General features: G+C 43.7%; 1 protein-coding gene and 1 non-coding gene across 11 annotated transcripts in view; one reads left to right on the top strand and one right to left on the bottom strand.

Annotated features, from left to right (window-relative positions):
- The window catches only part of NRG1 (neuregulin 1), a 526,342-nt gene that overhangs the window by 108,806 nt on the left and 398,710 nt on the right, over positions 1–18,826 (top strand). The gene's annotated exons all lie outside the window — the stretch shown is intronic.
- TRNAN-GUU (transfer RNA asparagine (anticodon GUU)) lies at positions 10,330–10,403 on the bottom strand. Its single transcript has one exon. It is a non-coding gene; the product is annotated as a tRNA-Asn (tRNA).

Raw genomic sequence — 18,826 nt, 5'->3', positions numbered from 1 at the left:
GTGAGGGAGGAAAGTTGGCCCTTCATTTGCTACAAAGAAGGCTTTAAATGTCGGTGAAGTACATGGCAAGTTGCTTAATAAGCCTATTCGCTCCACTTAACACTGTAAAGGCAAATGGGCTTTGTGGGAGCCCCTGTTCATTGGATCTGCACTGTAGTGTCTGCTAAGAAAAACAAATAAATTGAAATGCACTGAGGGGGAAAAACAAACCCACATGAGGTGTTCGAAATTATACAGTGATGCCTATTGTTTCAAAACAACAAGTGGTCTATCTTCCTAGCAGTAGGTACTGCGCCAGATTCTCTCATTTGCATCCCCACAACTTCATTCAGTCCAACTGGTGCCTAAGCAGGCAAAGACACAGTCTTTCAGGGAGGATGAAAATCTACAGTACTGAAATTCTAGCAGAGCCTATTCTGGTTGATTCTAGTTAGGTGTGGTCATTTGCAATGCAGCTGTGAGCCAACAGTTTTCAACAATGACCCATTTTCCTCACTGGAGCCAGCATTTGTCTGTATGTCACAGGAAGTTCCCCTGATCACAGCGCCTATGTGATGCCAATGATTCGAGTGGTGCTTGTGGGTATTGCCATGTGCTGGAGGAAGAGGAACGAGCCACTCCTTGGGAGGGGCATCTGTCAGGTGAAATGAGGGTCACAGGTTGAGGGCAGGGGCACTTGCAGGTCACCAAAAATGAGGAAATGTGTCAAACCCCCCCCCCAAAAAAAGAGGACAAAAGTAGACATATGTTTGCATAACTTTTTGTATATGTATTGAGAAATATGTACTATGATTCAATGGAAATAGAAATGTAGAGTCGTAGAATTGTAGAGTTAGAAGGGAACCAACCTTCTGCAATGCAGGAATGCAAAGTCCCTGACAGATGGCTGTCCATCATCTACTTAAAAACCTCCAATGAAGGAGATGGCATCTCACCATAGCAGGGAAGCCTATGACCAGGTAACCTGTGTACCTTCTGCTGCCCGGGTGCTGATTATTGATCAGCGGCTTCAAAGCCCACTGTTCTCCTTTCTTTTGTTCTTCCATCTTTCAATTTGGCTTAGGTCAGATGGCCCTTCAAATAGAGCAGTGGTTAGGGATTATGGGAGTCCTAGTCCACAAAATAGTGTGGACTCCATGCTTGGCTACCGCTGAAATAGAGGGTCACCCTCTGTAAAGTAGGACACATGGCCACTCTAGGATGCCAAGGTGAGGGTCCAGTATGTGCAGGAAGGCAGGCAATGCCAGGTAACAGGCAGTTGAACTGGTGAGATCAGTGGAGTTGAGAAGAAATCTATAGGACCCACAATAAGTACTGTGGCTTGTTGTGATGAGTCCGGCAGAGGAACAATGACTCCAATGAGTTTGGTTCCAGCTCAGATTCAGGATTCAAGTCTCTTCTGCCCACAGGTCTTGAGGAAAGGCTGTTTTAAGCAATAGGCTCACTTTACGTGCTACTACAGAACTCTGGCTGCAGAAAGGAACTGCAAGATGTCCAGCCAGTCTATCAAGAAGAATTTGCTTTTCTGCATTTGTTTCAGTATTAGTATCCTCCACAACCCTTGGGCAAATATTTCCTTTTTTTCTTATTATCGCCTCAAAGGAATGGTCCTCCTCCTCCTTCTCCTCCATGGACTCCATGATCTCAGGATGGTGACAGTTTTTAACTTTGAACCAGAGATGCTCCTGTTCTTATGTTCTCATCCCTTTAGTACCTTCTTGTCTTCGATTCCCAAGACCTTCCTCCCTTCCATTTCCTCTGCTTCCCCATTTTCAGGTTGAAAAGACTACATGCGAGCTTGAATACTGAAATCATAATAAAAGCGGTCACCAAGTTAATTGTAGAGAAAAACACTTTGTGCATTCTGAATATAGAATTAGACTCTCTACATCTCCTTTTTTTAAAAAAAATCACAGCCACTGGGCTATGCTTCTTTGTCATTGGCTGCTCCCATTTCTTCCCTCTGTTTAACACAGAGGGAATCCCTAAGAGAATGCTGTCTACGACAATGTGGCAACTTGACCTTGGTGTATTTCTCTTTTCTCTGTTTAAAACGCTCTCCAGAGGGCGGGGAGAGGGCTTGCACATATTGTAGTTGGCAGGGAACTCAAGCAGAACATACTCATTGACATGGATATCATTAAGGCCTGTGGGAGTTTGATCTGCTTGGTCTCAGATCATCAGAGATGCATGGAGTTTCCTCTGCAGGAAAGGATGTGGAAGTGCTAAGCCTGAGGCTGCGATGCTGTGGCAATGGGAGAAAATTGGAGCAGGGGATAAGATGCAACCCATTCCCCAACCTGCAAAGCATCGGTGACAATGAAGCATTGCTCCGTTTCAGAATAGGGGTGGAGGAGAAATCCAAGGGCATTAGTATAAACTGGAAGAGGCAGGAAGAGCAGCAGAAACATGCCCAGTATTTGGCCTTATGGGATCCTTCAAGCTTTCTAACTTTGAAAGTAGATTTTTAAATCAGAAAAGTCAGTAAAAGAAATAGGAGAAATCCCAAAGTCAAACAACAGTCTTTTCCACCTGCTTTTCCTGTTTCTCAGTGCATTATTGTATAATCCCACCATGGGTGATGGTGACTGCAGAGGTTTGAAGTGATGCATTGCAGGTGAACTGGAAGAGGATAAAGCTCAAAAGTAAACAAAGTTGTAGAAGGGCTTAAGGACACATTTTGAGTTAAGAGTAATGTGCCCTTCAGAGGCAGCTCTGAATCTATCAGCATAAAAAGACATATTGCTCTTCTTTCCATTTCAATCTCCTCCCCTCACTCCTTGTTATTGGCTCAAGAGAAACATTTGCTTCAAAAGTGAAAGTTTGGGCTAAACGTTTTATGGTGCTCCAAAGGTAGCAACTCGTGCTGAACTGGCATGTTAGACATCAGACATCCTTTACATTTTTGGCTTATCTTATAAAGGGCAGCTGTTTCCTTTTTCTTTGAATTTGCTTTTCAAGACCCTTCCCCTTAATTTGTTCTCTTCCCCATTGCCAGTGTGGTGTAGTGGTTAAGAGCGGTAGTCTCGTAATCTGGGGAACCGGGTTCGTGTCTCCGCTCCTCCACATGCAGCTGCTGGGTGACCTTGGGCTAGTCACACTTCTTTGAAGTCTCTCAGTCCCACTCACCTCACAGAGTGTTTGTTGTGGGGGAGGAAGGGAAAGGAGAATGTTAGCCACTGTGAGACTCCTGAAGGGGAGTGAAAGGCGGGATATCAAATCCAAACTCTTCTTCTTCTTCTGCCAAAGTATTTGAGAACTTTACAAACTTCATAGGGATGAAGACCTATCTCTTTCTCTTTTTCTTTCTATCCCTCTCTTTTCCTTATGAAACAAGTTCTTTAATCTTGAGTAAAACTTTGCTTTCGTGTGTGCTTAGGATTTCAGTCATATTCTTATCCTTACTGACCTTCCAGATAAGGCATGATCTAGTCTCCTTCCAGATAAACATTTGCATGGAGATGTTCAGTTGCACTGTTGTTAAATGCTGTCTTGTCTAGTTGAATAAAATTGACAATAAACAAAATCCTTCTGCCTTAATCCAGAATTCTTGTACCTTAAATGGCACTGATTTGTAGTTCTGTTGAGCTGGTCTGAGCTTTGTACTTCCCTGTTTAAAAATGAAAGCTCTTGGCAAAAAACATTTTCAGACAGGCAGAGAGGAAAGGCATCTTTTTCCCCACGGTTGCATCCCCCATCTTCCCCATGTGTGTTGGAATACTAGTAAAAAAGAGACTTCATTGCTCTAGCAGGGAAAGTTAATTGTTTGGAGACGTGTGTATTTTAAAAGGACAAATGCATGGAAGTTTTATAAACACAGTGCATAATAATGAAATAACAAAAGCAGAGCATCACGTGGCAATCAATCAGGACACAGGTCAGAAAGATTGACTTACTGAAATGTCTGAATAATGAAAAGGGCTTGCCCAGTGTAGCCAATTCTATATCAGCACAAAAAAGGTGCAGTTAAGTGGAAGGAGCAGCATGGCATTAGTGGAAGACTGGAAGCTCACACACTGAGCACCCACTAAGAAGAAAGGAAGTGGAGGAAGCTTCTGTGCTCAGCACCATTGGTAGGAGCTGCATAGCTTCCACATATAGGGCTGGCATGGCAAAGATAAAAAGGGAAAGTAGATTGGTAGGAAGGGACACAGGTGGCACTGTGGTCTAAACCACTGAGCCTAGGGCTTGCCAATCGGAAGGTCGGCGGTTTGAATCCCCCCAAAGGTGTGAGCTCCCGTTCCTCGGTCCCTGCTCCTGCCCACCTAGCAGTTCAAAAGCACGCCAGTGCAAGTAGATAAATAGGTACCGCTCCGGCGGGAAGGTAAATGGCATTTCTGTGTGCTGCTCTGGTTTCGCTGGAAGTGGCTTAGTCATGTTGGCCACATGACCTGGAAAAATTGTCTGCAGAAGCGGACAAACGCCGGCTCCCTCAGTCTGTAAAGCGAGATAAGCGCCGCAACCCCAGAGTCATTCGCAACTGGACTTAACTGTCAGGGGTCCTTTGCCTTTTTTTAGATTGGTAGGGGAGGAACCCCTGCATATTTATTAATGAAAAGGCACTTCTCTGCTTTATCTTTTAAACAGAATGAATTCCATGCATACATGTGTGACTTATGGGAGCACTGTTGGACTGTGGGTTTTTTTTTATAAAAACAACAACACATAAAAGGGTCCTTCAATACAACAGACAGTGCTTATAAGGTGCCCAAACTGCTGAAGTACACATGCTAATCTGACAGTGGCCCATCACCCCCAGTGTGTTTTGTTTGCAAGGCAGCATGAGAAGCAGGTTTTTGCAAGATGTGTTTTGCAGCTCCTAAAAAGGTAAAGGTAAAGGTACCCCTGCCCATACGGGCCAGTCTTGCCAGACTCTAGGGTTGTGCGCTCATCTCACTCTAGAGGCCGGGAGCCAGCGCTGTCCGCAGACACTTCCGGGTCACGTGGCCAGCGTGACAAGCTGCATCTGGTGAGCCAGTGCAGCACACGGAACGCCGTTTACCTTCCCGCTGGTAAGCGGTCCCTATTTATCTACTTGCACCCGGGGGTGCTTTCGAACTGCTAGGTTGGCAGGCGCAAATATTACCATCTCCCCGTCGGGGAATCGAACCCCGGTCTCCCGCGTGACAGCTCCTAGAGGGGATTAAATCAGGCTCCAAACTGAAACCGAGTCCTGTCATTTTCTTGGAATTGGGAGGCGTTCTGTTTGCTGTCCCTCATATACGAAACAGCATAAGAGCAAAGCGCAGGAACTGCGTCAAGCAGAAGAGAGCTTGGTCAGCAAGAGATTTTCAGTTGTTCCTTTACTAATCAAGGATTTACTGTCAGAGTACCTTCCCGCTTATCTCTTATACAGGAAAATTTGTGCCTATTCAGCAGATTAAAGATAAATCAGACTTGGAGAGGAAGGTGTCCTCTGTAGATCCTTGTCAAATACGCAAACACACAAGGTGGAAACCTTTTGCTATATTGACATTTAGTGCTCAATTGCTCTCATGTTCCATTTCAAAATACATTAAAGATTTATTCCAGGCGCACACATAAGTTGTTGAATACAAAAGGCAGGTGCTGCTGATAGAAATGTTTTACAATAAATATTTTGGTAGTGATGTTGCCATGTTGAATCCAGGTTTAATTACTGCATTATCATAAGCACACAGTACTCTACAGTATTTTTGAAACCAAATGTAACTGACCTGTAGAAAGGAATCTATGAATTGACAACAGAGATGCTGTATGTACCCTTCTTAACTATGAGAATCCTTTAATAAAAGCATTTTTTTAAAACAACAACAACAACACTGTTCTACCATCACTTAGATCAGAATTTCCCAACTTGGGTCTCCAGCTGTTTTTGGACTACAGTTCCCATGATCCCTGAGCACTGGTCCTGCTAGCTAAGGATGGTGGGAGTTGTAGTCCAACAACAGCTAGAGAACCAAGTTTGGGAAACCCTGACTTAGATCAAAGCATCATGTCCCAATGCAGGGTGTTTCATAAGCAACACTATTTGTCTACACCAGGCGTAGGCAAACTTGGCCCTCCAGATGTTTTAGGACTACAACTCCCATCATCATTAGCTAACAGGACCAGTGGTCAGGGATGATGGGAGTTGTAGTCCCAAAACATCTGGAGGGCCAAGTTTGCCTATGCCTGGTCTACACTTATACCGCCTTCACACCTGCAGGTTGGCTGCTATGTTTCAGATTATAGCAATAAATAAGGAAAAGGGTGAACAAAGTTCCCTGTGACTCAAGTGAGGGGATTAGAATGGAACTGTTTCATAGATGCATCACTTTCAATTCTGAGATAGAAACTAGAAATCAAAGACTCCTTTTAGGATGGATTCCCTGCCCCACCCCCCAATAAAACCATAGATCGTACATATATTAACTTTCTCACCACCACCTCAATGATTTATCCACTCATCCTCCACTCTGATGCTGCCTCCTCCTTCTATTTATCACATACTGTAAGATATCTTGCACCATCAGTGATTATGCAGCAAAAGTGATGACATCACAAGCCTATGCAGGCACCAGCTGATGATGTCAGCACCAAAACATCCTTCTAGATGTTGCCTGACTACAACTCCTATCATCCCTGAGCATTGGCCATGTTGGCTGGGGATGATGGGAGTCCAAGAACATCTGGAGGAAGGCAGGTAACTGTGTTTAAAGGTAAAGGTAAAGGGACCCCCTGACCATCAGGTCCAGTCGTGACCGACTCTGGAGTTGCGCGCTCATCTCGCTCAAGAAGCCGGGAGCCGGCACTTGTCCGCAGACAGCTTCCGGGTCATGTGACCAGCATGACTAAGCCGCTTCTGGCAAACCAGCGCAGCACACAGAAACGCCGTTTACCTTCCCGCCCGAGAGCAGTCCCTATTTATCTACTTGCACTTTGAGGTGCTTTCGAACTGCTAGGTGGGCAGGAGCTGGGACAGAGCAATGGGAGCTCACCCCGTCGCGGGGATTCAACCGCCGACCTTCCGATCAGCAAGTCCTAGGCTCTGTGGTTTAACCCACAGCGCCACCCACGTGTTTAAAGAATAACAAAATTTATGCACCGCCTACTACTCAAACCAAAGACCTCTCAGTGGTTTATCCTTGTTCTTGCTAGGGAGCACCCGCAACCATTCCTCCTCTCTCTCCGTCCCACAGTGCCTGCAAAACCCCAAAATAATAACAAAATGTGTTGGTGCCCTTGCACTTGATGTAACCCAAAAGGCTGCTATGACATAACTTGTGAGGAAAGCTGTTTGCTTTGATTATTTGCTCCTTGTCAGTGTACATTTCTCTCACAGATGTCAAACATCGGATGACAAAAAAGAAAAGAAAAGAAAAGTCACTTTCAACTCTCTTTTTTAAGGATATGGCGGCAGGTGTGGGGGTGGGGAGGAATCGGGCCCAGAGAATTGCTCAGTGTCATGCGGTAACTCTCCCGAGTTCCAATCCATTGCCTGAAGATGATATAAAATTGACTGATAGATGTTAACCCTCTGCCTTACTTGTTTTGCTGATAAGTGGTGTGTGTGTTTAAAAATGTGGCTCGCCTTCTTCATCCCCTGAGATTGGCAATGCTCCTGGGTGGCACATAGATAGGGACGATAATGCCTTTTTGTATTAGTAGTGCTGAGTGGCACTTTTCACAGCTGCTGTCTTCCTTCGGAGCCGAGGGGGAAACAGTTTTATGGCCTCTCATTTGCACAGGGATTTCTTCAACTCCTGCATCGGAATATGAAGCCAAATGATGAGAGGATATGAGCAACGATTTTCCTTTCAACAGGAATGATTTGTCAGAGGAATACTTTGCATCGGTGTGCCGTATATACTGAAGGCTGAGGGGAAGGTACCCACCCTCATGATGAGGGGGAAAGTGGGGGGTGCTACGAGACTTCACAGGCAACAGGGGAAGCCCTCTAGGGTGTCGTTATGTCCATGGGCACCACTCTGGCAACTCCAGCTCTAAGCATTGGGGCAGAGTGTTGTTAGTTAGAACACCTGTGTGTGTGAGGGGAGGGTACACCTAGGCAGCTAGACTGGTGACTGGAAGTGGCCACTGGGACCACGTAACACTGGTCCTGAGAGATTTGCATTGGCTCCCAGTACGTTTCCGAGCACAATTCAAAGTGTTGGTGCTGACCTTTAAAGCCCTAAACAGCCTCAGTCCTGTATACCTGAAGGAGCGTCTCCACCCCCATCGTTCAGCCCAGACACTGAGATCCAGCGCCGAGGGCCTTTTGGCGGTTCCCTCATTGCGAGAAGTGAGGTTACAGGGAACCAGACAGAGGGCCTTCTTGGTATTGGCGCCCGCCCTGTGGAACGCCCTCCCTTCAGATGTGAAGGAAATAAGCAGCTATCTTCTCTTTAAAAGACATCTGAAGGCAGCCCTGTTTAGGGAAGTTTTTAATATTTAATGCTGTATTGTTTTTAACACTTGATTGGAAGCCGCCCAGAGTGGCTGGGGAAACTCAGCCAGATGGGCGGGGTATAAATAAATTAATATTAATATTAATATTAATATTAATATTAATATTATTATTATTATTACACCTGTTCACCTACACTGATCTGCCTCTGTCTTTATCTACTGGCGAATAACTTTGTTGCTGTTGTTTAGTCGTCTAGTCGTGTCCGACTCTTCGTGACCCCATGGACCAGAGCACGCCAGGCACTCCTGTCTTCCACTGCCTCCCGCAGTTTGTTCAGACTCATGTTTGTAGCTTCGAAGACACTATCCAACCATCTCGTCCTCTGTCGTCCCCTTCTCCTTGTGCCCTCCATCTTTCCCAACATCAGGGTCTTTTCCAGGGAGTCTTCTCTTCTCATGAGGTGGCCAAAGTATTGGAGCCTCAGCTTCACGATCTGTCCTTCCAGTGAGCACTTAGGGCTGATTTCCTTCAGAATGGAGAGGTTTGATCTTCTTGCAGTCCATGGGACTCTCAAGAGTCTCCTCCAGACTCCTCCAGTCAGAGACTGACTTTTGGTTTGTTCATACTGCATGATCTGTGTTGTGTCCTGAAGTTCTGAAACAGCCTTTCCCAACCTGGTGCCCTCCAGATGTTTTTGGGCTATAACTCCCAACATCTGGCCATCCGGCATTGATGGGAGCTGCCGTCCAAAACATCTGGAGGGTAACAGGTTGGAAAAGGCTGTTCTCTAAAACGATATCTACATATCTCTTCAAATGGTGTCTTATCTGTGCTGTGAATATGGGGGGGGGGCGGAGGGTGGGAAGCAGGATATATTCCCGTTCAGTGCAATGCAATTTACAAAATGGTTTCCAAAGTGCCAAAAACATTAACCAAAGCATTTGTTTGGTTAAATCAATATTATCATTCTCTTTTCTTTTTTTTTGCATGTGTATTGTTAGGTAAAAATTGTGCAGAATTAGTCAGAATATAGTAGCAGGTGGAACCCCCACAGTGCTTGTTGGTAGTGCAAAAATTGCAAATGGAAATTAGCGCCTTATGAAAAAATTACAGGATATGGCCTGGCACAATGATCTCTCTCCCTCTCCCTCCCTCCCTCTCTCTCTCTCTCTCTCTCTCTCTATATATATATATATATATATATATGATTACAAATACCTTTTAATCAGCACATTGTGAGCTATTCTGTTAAAAAGTCATGTCACCATCGCTAGGTTTATTATACAGCTTTGCTTTTGTCATGAATATATTAAGGACATGTGTATTTTCCTCAAAATCCGCTTTTGAAATTCGTTGACTACTAGGGAATGGAGACAGGCACCGTAGTTTTCTAGTCCCAATGGTGATAATTTATGGAGATTCAGGCCCCCAAATGTCTAAGAACTAAGGAGAGAAGTGGAGCCACGTTGATAGTTTTCACATATAGAGCTTGGCATAACATTATTTGAGACTTTGGCATATTTGTGCTTGGCAAAATCTCTCCATGCAGAATGTGTGTTTATGTTATTCAGGTAATCTCATGTCTCCAAACCTGGATGTTAAAGTAAATCAGCCGGGAGTAAACTGAATTTATTCAAAGGCAAACAGTGAGCTTAGCAGAGCTGTCTCAGATGACAATGAGCAATGAAACAAAATTTATAGAAGTTGAATTGTGAGTTGTTTTCTTTTTGTGTTAGGTTTAGATTAATAAATTTCCCATGTGAGACGCCACCCAACCAAGAAGCATAGGTTATGGTGCACGTACTATATAAGACAGATATATTTATGTAGCATGGCTATTATTCTACAGCAATGAGCCTAGAAGTATGCATTCCTAACCAGGTAGAATCATAGAACTGTGGAGTTGGAAGGGTCCACAAGAGTCATCTAGTCGAACACCCTACAATGTAGGAATCATTTTCCCAAAGTGGGGCTTGAACCCACAGCCCTGAGATTAACAGTCTCATGCTCTACCAACTGAGCTATCCCAGGAATAGGCTCTGAGACGATAGTGAATACCTAAGAGACTGCTTCTGCTCCTTCCCCCTGCTTTGGGAAAGGTAATTATTGCCGCTTCAGTATTTCCATTCCTCTCTGCCTCTGTCTCCCTTATTTTTCTGATCATGCCCTCTTCCCACACATGGCTGAAAGGCAAGCCATTTACACTTCAATTTGCCTTGTTGCTCTTGGTGTTATGTACTGAAGTTCTCACCCTGGGCCAGCAGGGGGATACTGTAGATAGTTTTCACTCAGGTCCACATATGCAAATAAGGGATTGAAAGTGACATTCAGTGATTGGATAGTTACAGAAAGTTGTTACTGTTGCTTTGTAGTTGAGCTCTGTATAAGCAAGTTGGCCGAACCCTTCAGTTCAGTTCTGTTCTGGCCTGTGAATAAACAAGAGCTGTTTGAAGAATCTCTGTGTCGTCTGATATGTTCACTCACACCTTAACACTTTGGGCTGCATTTTAGCCTGTGAGATTCCTGGCATCTTCCCTACCTCCATTTTTCTCTCTTTACTGTTATCCATAGAACTAGCCAATCAAGCTGTGGGTCCAGTTATCTGGGAAGCCTTTGCATATATAGCTGTATCTGCTAGCTGCTTCTGTGTTTTGTAAAACATGCAAACAATTTTCACACCAATTGGGTGCCTTTCCATACCTACTTTCCTCTGTAAATTGTTGTGCAAGACAACATCCCCATGGCATTTTGTGACTAAAGGCCCAATATCCTTGAAATCACATGTTCAGAAATTACAGGTCTTGATAACTCATGGGCATGTGTTAATACTCCTCCTTCTGGAAGGTGATAAGAACTGCTGCTCTTCCTCCTTGCCAGTGGCTGTTGGCTTGCTTATCTGTTGGCACTCTGGGCAAAGAGGTGAAGCAGTAGGGAGGAGCTATAACTACTGACTCCTGTTCAATTGCTACCTCACTAGCTTCTGAACGAACAGACAGCACTCGAGGGGAATCACTGCAGAAGGGTTGAAGGTCCCTGCATAACCTATTTCCAGTGTTTTACAACCCGTTTTTGCAGTCCAAGGCAGGCAACAAAATGTCTACTGAGCTACAGCAGGCTTCCCTGTATGATTGGTGAGCTGTGTTCAGCATGGTGGGTCACAAACTGTGCGTGTCTGAGTTAAGACGGGTTTATCTGAGACTCCTAAATGTCATTGCTCATAATGCAGCCAGTTACTAGCATTAAAGAGCCTAAAGAAAGCCTAAAGTGTGTTCTGTGGACATTGTTGGCCCTCATAGTTCTTCATAACACCACCAATACTAAGAACAACAAATGTCAGAAGGCTCAGGGATTTCTCCGTCGTATTTATTACCAGGGACAGAACTTCTGGCTATATACTATGCAAGGCTAGATCACCCTGTGCATTGAATACTTGCCACTTATTTAGCAACCAGCAGGGCTTTTGGATACCCCCTCCCTGCCATGGCATTACAGTGATTACAGAACTATAAACTTGAATTAATGTCCTAGCATTTCAAGGAAATTGTGGTGTGTAGCCTAACAGCTTTTTAAAAAATCCCCACCCCTGTAATTTTATGGCAATCTGCATTGGTCTGCCAAACAGTGGGTAAAAAAATTTCCGTCCTTGTAACTCTTTGATGTCTCCCAAAGTGAAGGCACCTTTACCAGTCTGATTCTGTGATTTATATAGGTAAGGTCTATGATCAGACTGATGGATGAGAGACATATAAGCCCCCCAGCAGAGGGAGCAATGTCAATGTCACTGCTTTTGCTTTTATGTGCAATAAGAAAAGGGTAGCTAGGAAGCCAGATCTGAGAAGTGAGCACAGGGCATTGGTTCACTGCATGAGTTAACTGGCCTTAGGCAGGTCTCACCCACCAAACACACAAACACACCACAATATATAAATAATAATACTTGCCTCTCTTATAGGGTTATTGTCGGGGTAGCTGGAATAGAGCATGTAAAGTGATTTAAGTGTTTAAGCAAAAGTGCTATAATATTTTCTTATTTATTCATTTTGCTGCAGAAGATTAAAGTCATACAGTCCCGTTTGCAGTCTAGTTAATAAAACAACCCATGGCAGGGGAAAGGGGGGGGGGCAGAGTGGGAATGAAGGCAAGAAATCAAGAGGAGGAAGAGGAAGCTGTACAAAATTATGGGAAGGGAAAGCCAAAAAACACGTTTAACTCTTTATATAACAAAACAACTTTTAAAATCACTACAGTGACAAGGACTAAAGTGTGAATGACAACTGATAACAAGGCAGATAAAATACAAGCTCAGCTATATAACTAGGCAGCCATTGCATGGAGAGACCACCTAGCCATGTGTAATTGTAAAACTGCCCTGTTAGGTCTCAATCCTTTTTTCTCGCTTCTGCCTACTCTTGGGTGGTTTGTGGAAGGTGCAGGGAGGTGATGGCTGTTAAACACATCTGCACCATCTACCGCAGGCAACTTGGGCCCAGATCTCCAAACCTTTTAAAATATGATAGTCACACATTGCTTGAGAAGCAGCCCTGACTGCATGCCAGTTTGATCTAGTCAGGTTAAAAAACAAGCATTACTTGTGTTGACAGTCTGGCTGTGTGAGCAACACCAATAAGCGACAGCATCTCAGACATGTTGACATTGCTTCCTGAGCCACGTTAAAAGATATTACCACTTAACCTGTTGAGCAATGCTACAAGTCATACAGTGCAGTAAATGTGCAGGTATGTCAGCAACAATTGCTGGCGGCCGGCTGGGAATAAGACATTGTAGTAGACAGAATGCTTTCCCCCCCCTCCGTACGCTGTCCTAAGCTGTCATTGGCACATGCTTTTGAGGAATATCAGCTGTAGGATTGGCTCCAAGTTTGCTTCCTTATTGGTAAGTTACGAACAAAGGGTGGTACTCAACTAAGTCATGCTCAGAGTAGAAGCCTACTCCACCTCATTTGTCAGACCATGTGATTATGTCTGCATCCCTGGAAATTAGCCATATGAAACTCAAGTGTGTAGACATGCATAGGATTGTGCTGTATGCCTCTGGTCACCTCTGCTCTGTCCCAGCTCCTGCCAACCTAGCACTTCGAAAGCACGCCAGTGCAAGTAGATAAATAGGTACCGCTGCGGCAGGAAGGTAAACGGTGTTGCTGTGCACTCTGGTTTTCATCACGGTGTCCCACTGCGCCAGAAGCGGTTTAGTCATGCTGGCCACATTACCCAGAAAGCTGTCTGTGGATAAACACCGGCTCCCTTGCCTTGAAAGCGAGATGGACTTAACCCTCCAGGGGTCCTTTACCTTTACCGTTTTTACCTTGTACATATGGACATAGCAATCTTAAATTGGTAGAACTCACACTAGCTTAAGTTGTTGTTGTTTAGTCGTTTAGTCATGTCCGACTCTTCGTGACCCCATGGACCAGAGCACGCCAGGCACTTCTGTCTTCCACTGCCTCCTGCAGTTTGGTCAAACTCATGCTGGTGGCTTCGCGAACACTATCCAACCATCTCGTCCTCTGTCGTCCCCTTCTCCTTGTGCCCTCCATCTTTCCCAACACCAGGGTCTTTTCCAGCTTAAGTTAAGCTGGTGTAAATTAACCCTATTTCAAACTCCATTCAGGAGCTGGGCTATTGGCAGCTGAATCAGCCCATGCCAGACAGAGACAAAACAAGCCTTTAAAATACAGATTGACTTACACCATTCTTTTGGCCAGCCTATGTTCCACCAGGTTGTCAGGTTACATGATTAACCTGAAGGAGGTTTGGAGTAGGTGTAACTCTGTCCTTGCCTCACCACACCCCCAGAACAACCCTTTTGAGGGTGAGGCCTATGTTCTGCTGACTTAAGTTCTGTTGTCTGAGTCCTGGCTGAACCAGAATTGAGGGATTTATACCAGCATATCCCCAATGAACCAGGCTGCAGGTGTTACAGTGGTGTAGCCCTGGCTGAACCCTAGCATGGCCAGGACAGCCCAAGATCTACCAATTCCAAACTCACTCATCCCAGCAAATCTTGGGTTTGGATTCTGTTGTGAGCTAACAAATTAGATAAGCTAATGTAAATTTCTGGTGTTGTTTTTTTGGAGGGGTGTACATTTAAGTTTTTTGGGGTGTAGCTTGCTTATTTCTTCATTTTGTAGCTGCATACCTGCAGAGTGTGTGTGTGTGTGTGTGTGTAATTTTTTAAAAATAAAACCAAATACAATTAAAATAACTTCTTTTAAAAACACCAAAGAGATCACTGAAGCTATTTTTATTCATAAGCACCTACACATAGTTGCGCCATGTTCATAGCATTATATCCTACAGAGACTGAAATCCTCATAATTCCTTTTTTTGTAATCAGAATTTACTTCACTGGGGATTTGCACCAAAGGAATAATCCGGTGCCTGGATGTGAGAAAAGGGGTGGGTGAGTGAGGATTTTGTCTAACTTCTCTCTTGACACAGATTAAAGGAAAACTGATGCTCTCTTGATGGAGGGTTTCTTAGCTACTTGGAGCATTGTTCAAACAGCCTTTGGACTTGCATCTTGCAGCTTCAATCACATAGAAAAGGGAGAGTTTCTGAAATCTAAAATATTGGATTAGCCGTTATTTCATTCTTAGCATGCTGTGAAAAATATATCCGGAGTCATTAACAATACCTTAGCATAAATGGTTATGCATTAAAATATGAAAGGTACCGCATAGCTTGTTGTGGCATACAGCTGAGAAAATGGTAGTGGCTTAATGCACAGCTTTAACAAATAAATAATTCCATGCTGCATAATGAGCTTCGAAATATATATTTCCAGCTCTGTGACTTAAATAGACCCACAGCTAAAGAAAGATTGAGTGAGGTACTATTCTACTTGCACTTACAATTTATACCCCACCTCACCTTCCATTGCCATGTTGCAAAAACATGTTAGATTTCCCTCCCTTACAGCTCAGTCCTAGGGCTTACTCTCCTGTGTGAACAGAACAACCTTTCTGCTTAAGTCTAATTAATTCATGAAGGGGTTAATGCCATAGAGTAAGCTGTACTGTCAGACTTAGCTAGGTCATTCCCCCTCACCTTGAGTGGAAGGTAATCAAACTACCTGAAAAGCTGAGTATGTGAGGAAGCTAAATTAGTTGCTCCAGCTGAGCCAAATGGCTCTTACAAGCCACTCTTGATTTGCTGTATGTTCCAATAATTTAGGAACTTTCACCACTGCAGCTAAGCCAAGTTTTACTGCCTCTACTGCTTTTTCTGAATGTTGTATGGAAAAGCACATGAATCTGACCTTTGCAGAGTTTGTAAGTAAACCATTTTTAACCTACCCAGTGTGCGGTCTTTTTCTATGCCAACAGAGGATGCAATCTTTTGAAGGCACTTAGAAGGGCATAGTTTAAATATATTTCAGTGCTTAACTTTGCTGCCTATTTCGTGATTTTAAATCTCTGCTGGAGTTCTGTCACCCAAGTGTTCCTGCCCCAAACTTGGATCTTGGCATCCAGGAATTCTCCTTTATTTCTGTATTTATTTTTTACTTGAACAAACATATATCATCTGCCCTGTTGCTCCTATAGACAATAGTTTGAATATTTTATCACTCTCAATGACTGTGTGTTGTAAATCTTTTACATGTAAGGGCATTCCTCTAAAACTCAGCCTGAAAAAACAAGTCAGCGATTACTGGAGGTGTCAGTTTAAGTTATTATTAGGGTAAGCCTGGGGAATTGAACAAATTCCTAAGAGTGAGCTACAAAACTGCTGCTTGGCCACTACTTGGCACTCCATTCAACTTGATGGCAAATAACATCATGATCCGTGATAATAAATTGAAGTCCTTCAGGCTTTGCGTGGCTGGGCATCATGATTGGGAGGGACTGGATAAATATTGCGGGGAGAGCAACTGTTATGTGAAGTGCCCTGCAATTCACTGTGAAATAGGCGTGCCTCAAAGGAGTATAGGCAGACCTGGCCTAACCCCAAAACCTACAGGTGCCCAGAAACACAGCCTGAGGAAGGAATAATTTTCAACATCCATGGCACTTCAGTTTCCATTTTGCTCCAAGTTCTGACTTGCTGGTGGTGACTAGCAGACCCTTCCAAGTGTCCCTATTTTCCAGGGACAGCCAGTGATTTACAGAAGCTGTCCTGGTTTCTGATTCGATCCTGGAATATCCAGCTTTTCCTTAGGACGCCCCTATTTTCGTTGGAGAGTATGGAGTTATGTGACCCACAAGCCAAGGAGATAAGTAACTACGCAACCTTTAGAAGACATCTGAAGGCAGCCCAGTATAGGAAAGGGGTTTTTTAATATTTTATATTTAATTATGTTTTTATATATGTTGGAAGCCGCCCAGAGTGGCTGGGGCAATCCAGTCAGATGGGTGGGGTATAACAACAACTACTGCTGCTGCTACTACTATAGAATAGCACGTCCCTTTTTTCATTGGAGAAATGTTGGAGGGTACAGACTAGGAGTAGTGAGAGTGAAGATCTACCAGAAAATGTCCAAGTAATGGCTCACGTAAAGAAGTTATTTATGTTATTCAGACAATTTATATACCACTTAATAACAACTCTGTTTAAGTGGTTGTTGGATCAAGACAGCAGTGAAGAAATAGATGGTTCACTGACTTCCTCTCTTCCCAGTCACAGAATGCTTTCTGCTTTCTTGGTGTTCATGGTTGCAATTCTCCCTCTCTTCCTTTGCAGTTACAAAAAAAGGGTGAGGTTTATTTACCTGTTTTCAGCATTTTTAGTGATGTTTCCATTCTCTCCCAAGGACCAATAATGAAAAAAAACTAAAGGATGAGCTGTTGGTTTTTTTGTGGTTGTTTTTTTTTAAAGCCCCATGAGTTATGTTGAAAACTGTGAGCTAATTACATGCATCATCAGAATGAGAATCTCATTTCCGTGAAGGTGGTAGATGTCAAGCCACAGCAGGTGAACAGGCAGTTATTCCTAGCTTGTCTTTGCGCTGGCTTTTTCCATTGGTTTAAACATGGTATTTAGCACTGTTAAATGGGCATTGCACAGCAGAGTCCACAATCGATAGCTACTAAAACCAATTTAGCTAATGCAGTGAAGCTTCATTTTTAGTAGCTGGGAAACGTTTCATCAAACCACAAGGCAGAGCTGTGTGTACTCTGTACTAAATGTACAATTCTGCAACGCTAACTTTAATAAGATGCTAAGAAAATCCAGAATCTGCTACATGTGTAAATTATGCAAAACAAGTGAGAAGATTTGCATTCTTGCTTATTTTGCATTATTCATTGGCTACAGGGGACAGAAACCCTGTCCAATTAAAAACTAAAAACCTTATTTAACCATCCCTCTGACTTCTGAGATTCACACAATTCCAAACATACCTTTTCAGCCTTAAGACCAAGAAGCCTGACTGGAAAAAATAATAAAATTAAAACAAAAGGAAGCTGAATTTTGCAGCCAGCAGTGCATTCTGTGGCTTCTTATGTATTCCTCTAATATTATACATAGCCAGCTTCTGAGAAATTAAACTACCACCCTGCCATGGAAGAGCTTTCATGGTGGGCTTATTCCTGTATTTATCAACTTGCCCAGCTGGATGAATGCTTGAAATCTGATCACAGAGTAAAAGTGCATATGTCTACTGGGGTTTCTTTCTTAAGGCAATAGCTTTCTTGTATTTATTGGGCTGCTGTGATCTGTTGGAATGCCCCACCATAATCCTGAATATTCACTCTGACTTGCAAATCTCTTCCTTTGGAGTGAACGTAAGAAAAGCCCTTCTGGATCAGAGTAAAAGTCCATCTAGTCCAGTATTTTCTTTTCACAGTGGCCTACCAAGATGCTTGTGGTTAGCACAATAGCCCTATCCTACTGCTGTTTCCTAGCAGCTGGTATTCTCAAAGATATGCTGCCTCTGATTCTGCAGGTAATATAGGCATCACTTCTAGTACTAATGCCCATTATTGTTATTATTATTATTAATAATAATACCCCACCCATCTGGGCGGCTTACAGCATACCTTAAAAACACAATAAAAACATCAAGCTTTAAAAACCTCCCAAAACAGGCCTGCCTTTAGATGTCCTCTAAAAGTTGTGCAATTCTTTATCTCCTTGGCATCTGAAGGTAGGGCATTCCACAGGGAGGGCACCACTACTGAGAAGGCCCCCTGCCTGGCTCCCTGTCACTTCGCTTCTCGCAGTGAGGGAACCAGCGGAAGACCCTCAGAGGAGGACCTCAATGTTTGGGCTGAACGATGGAGGGTGGAGGTGCTCCTGACCCTCCCTTAATTCTTGTAACCTTTTGAAGCCATCCAAGCTGGAGGCCATCATTGTGGGAGTGAATTCCATACTGATTAACTATGTGCTGTGTAGTTAAGTATAGTACCTCCTCCTGCCTTTCCTGAAACTTCCAAAATTCACCTTCATTGGATAGCCCTGAGTTGTAGTGTTACGACAGGGTGTCTAGCCGCTTTTG

Source organism: Podarcis raffonei, chromosome 17 (assembly GCF_027172205.1).
Source record: "Podarcis raffonei isolate rPodRaf1 chromosome 17, rPodRaf1.pri, whole genome shotgun sequence".
Classification (NCBI taxonomy): Eukaryota; Metazoa; Chordata; class Lepidosauria; order Squamata; family Lacertidae; genus Podarcis; species Podarcis raffonei.
Note: the sequence above shows the minus strand (reverse complement) of the source record. Positions and strands in the feature narration are given on the sequence as shown.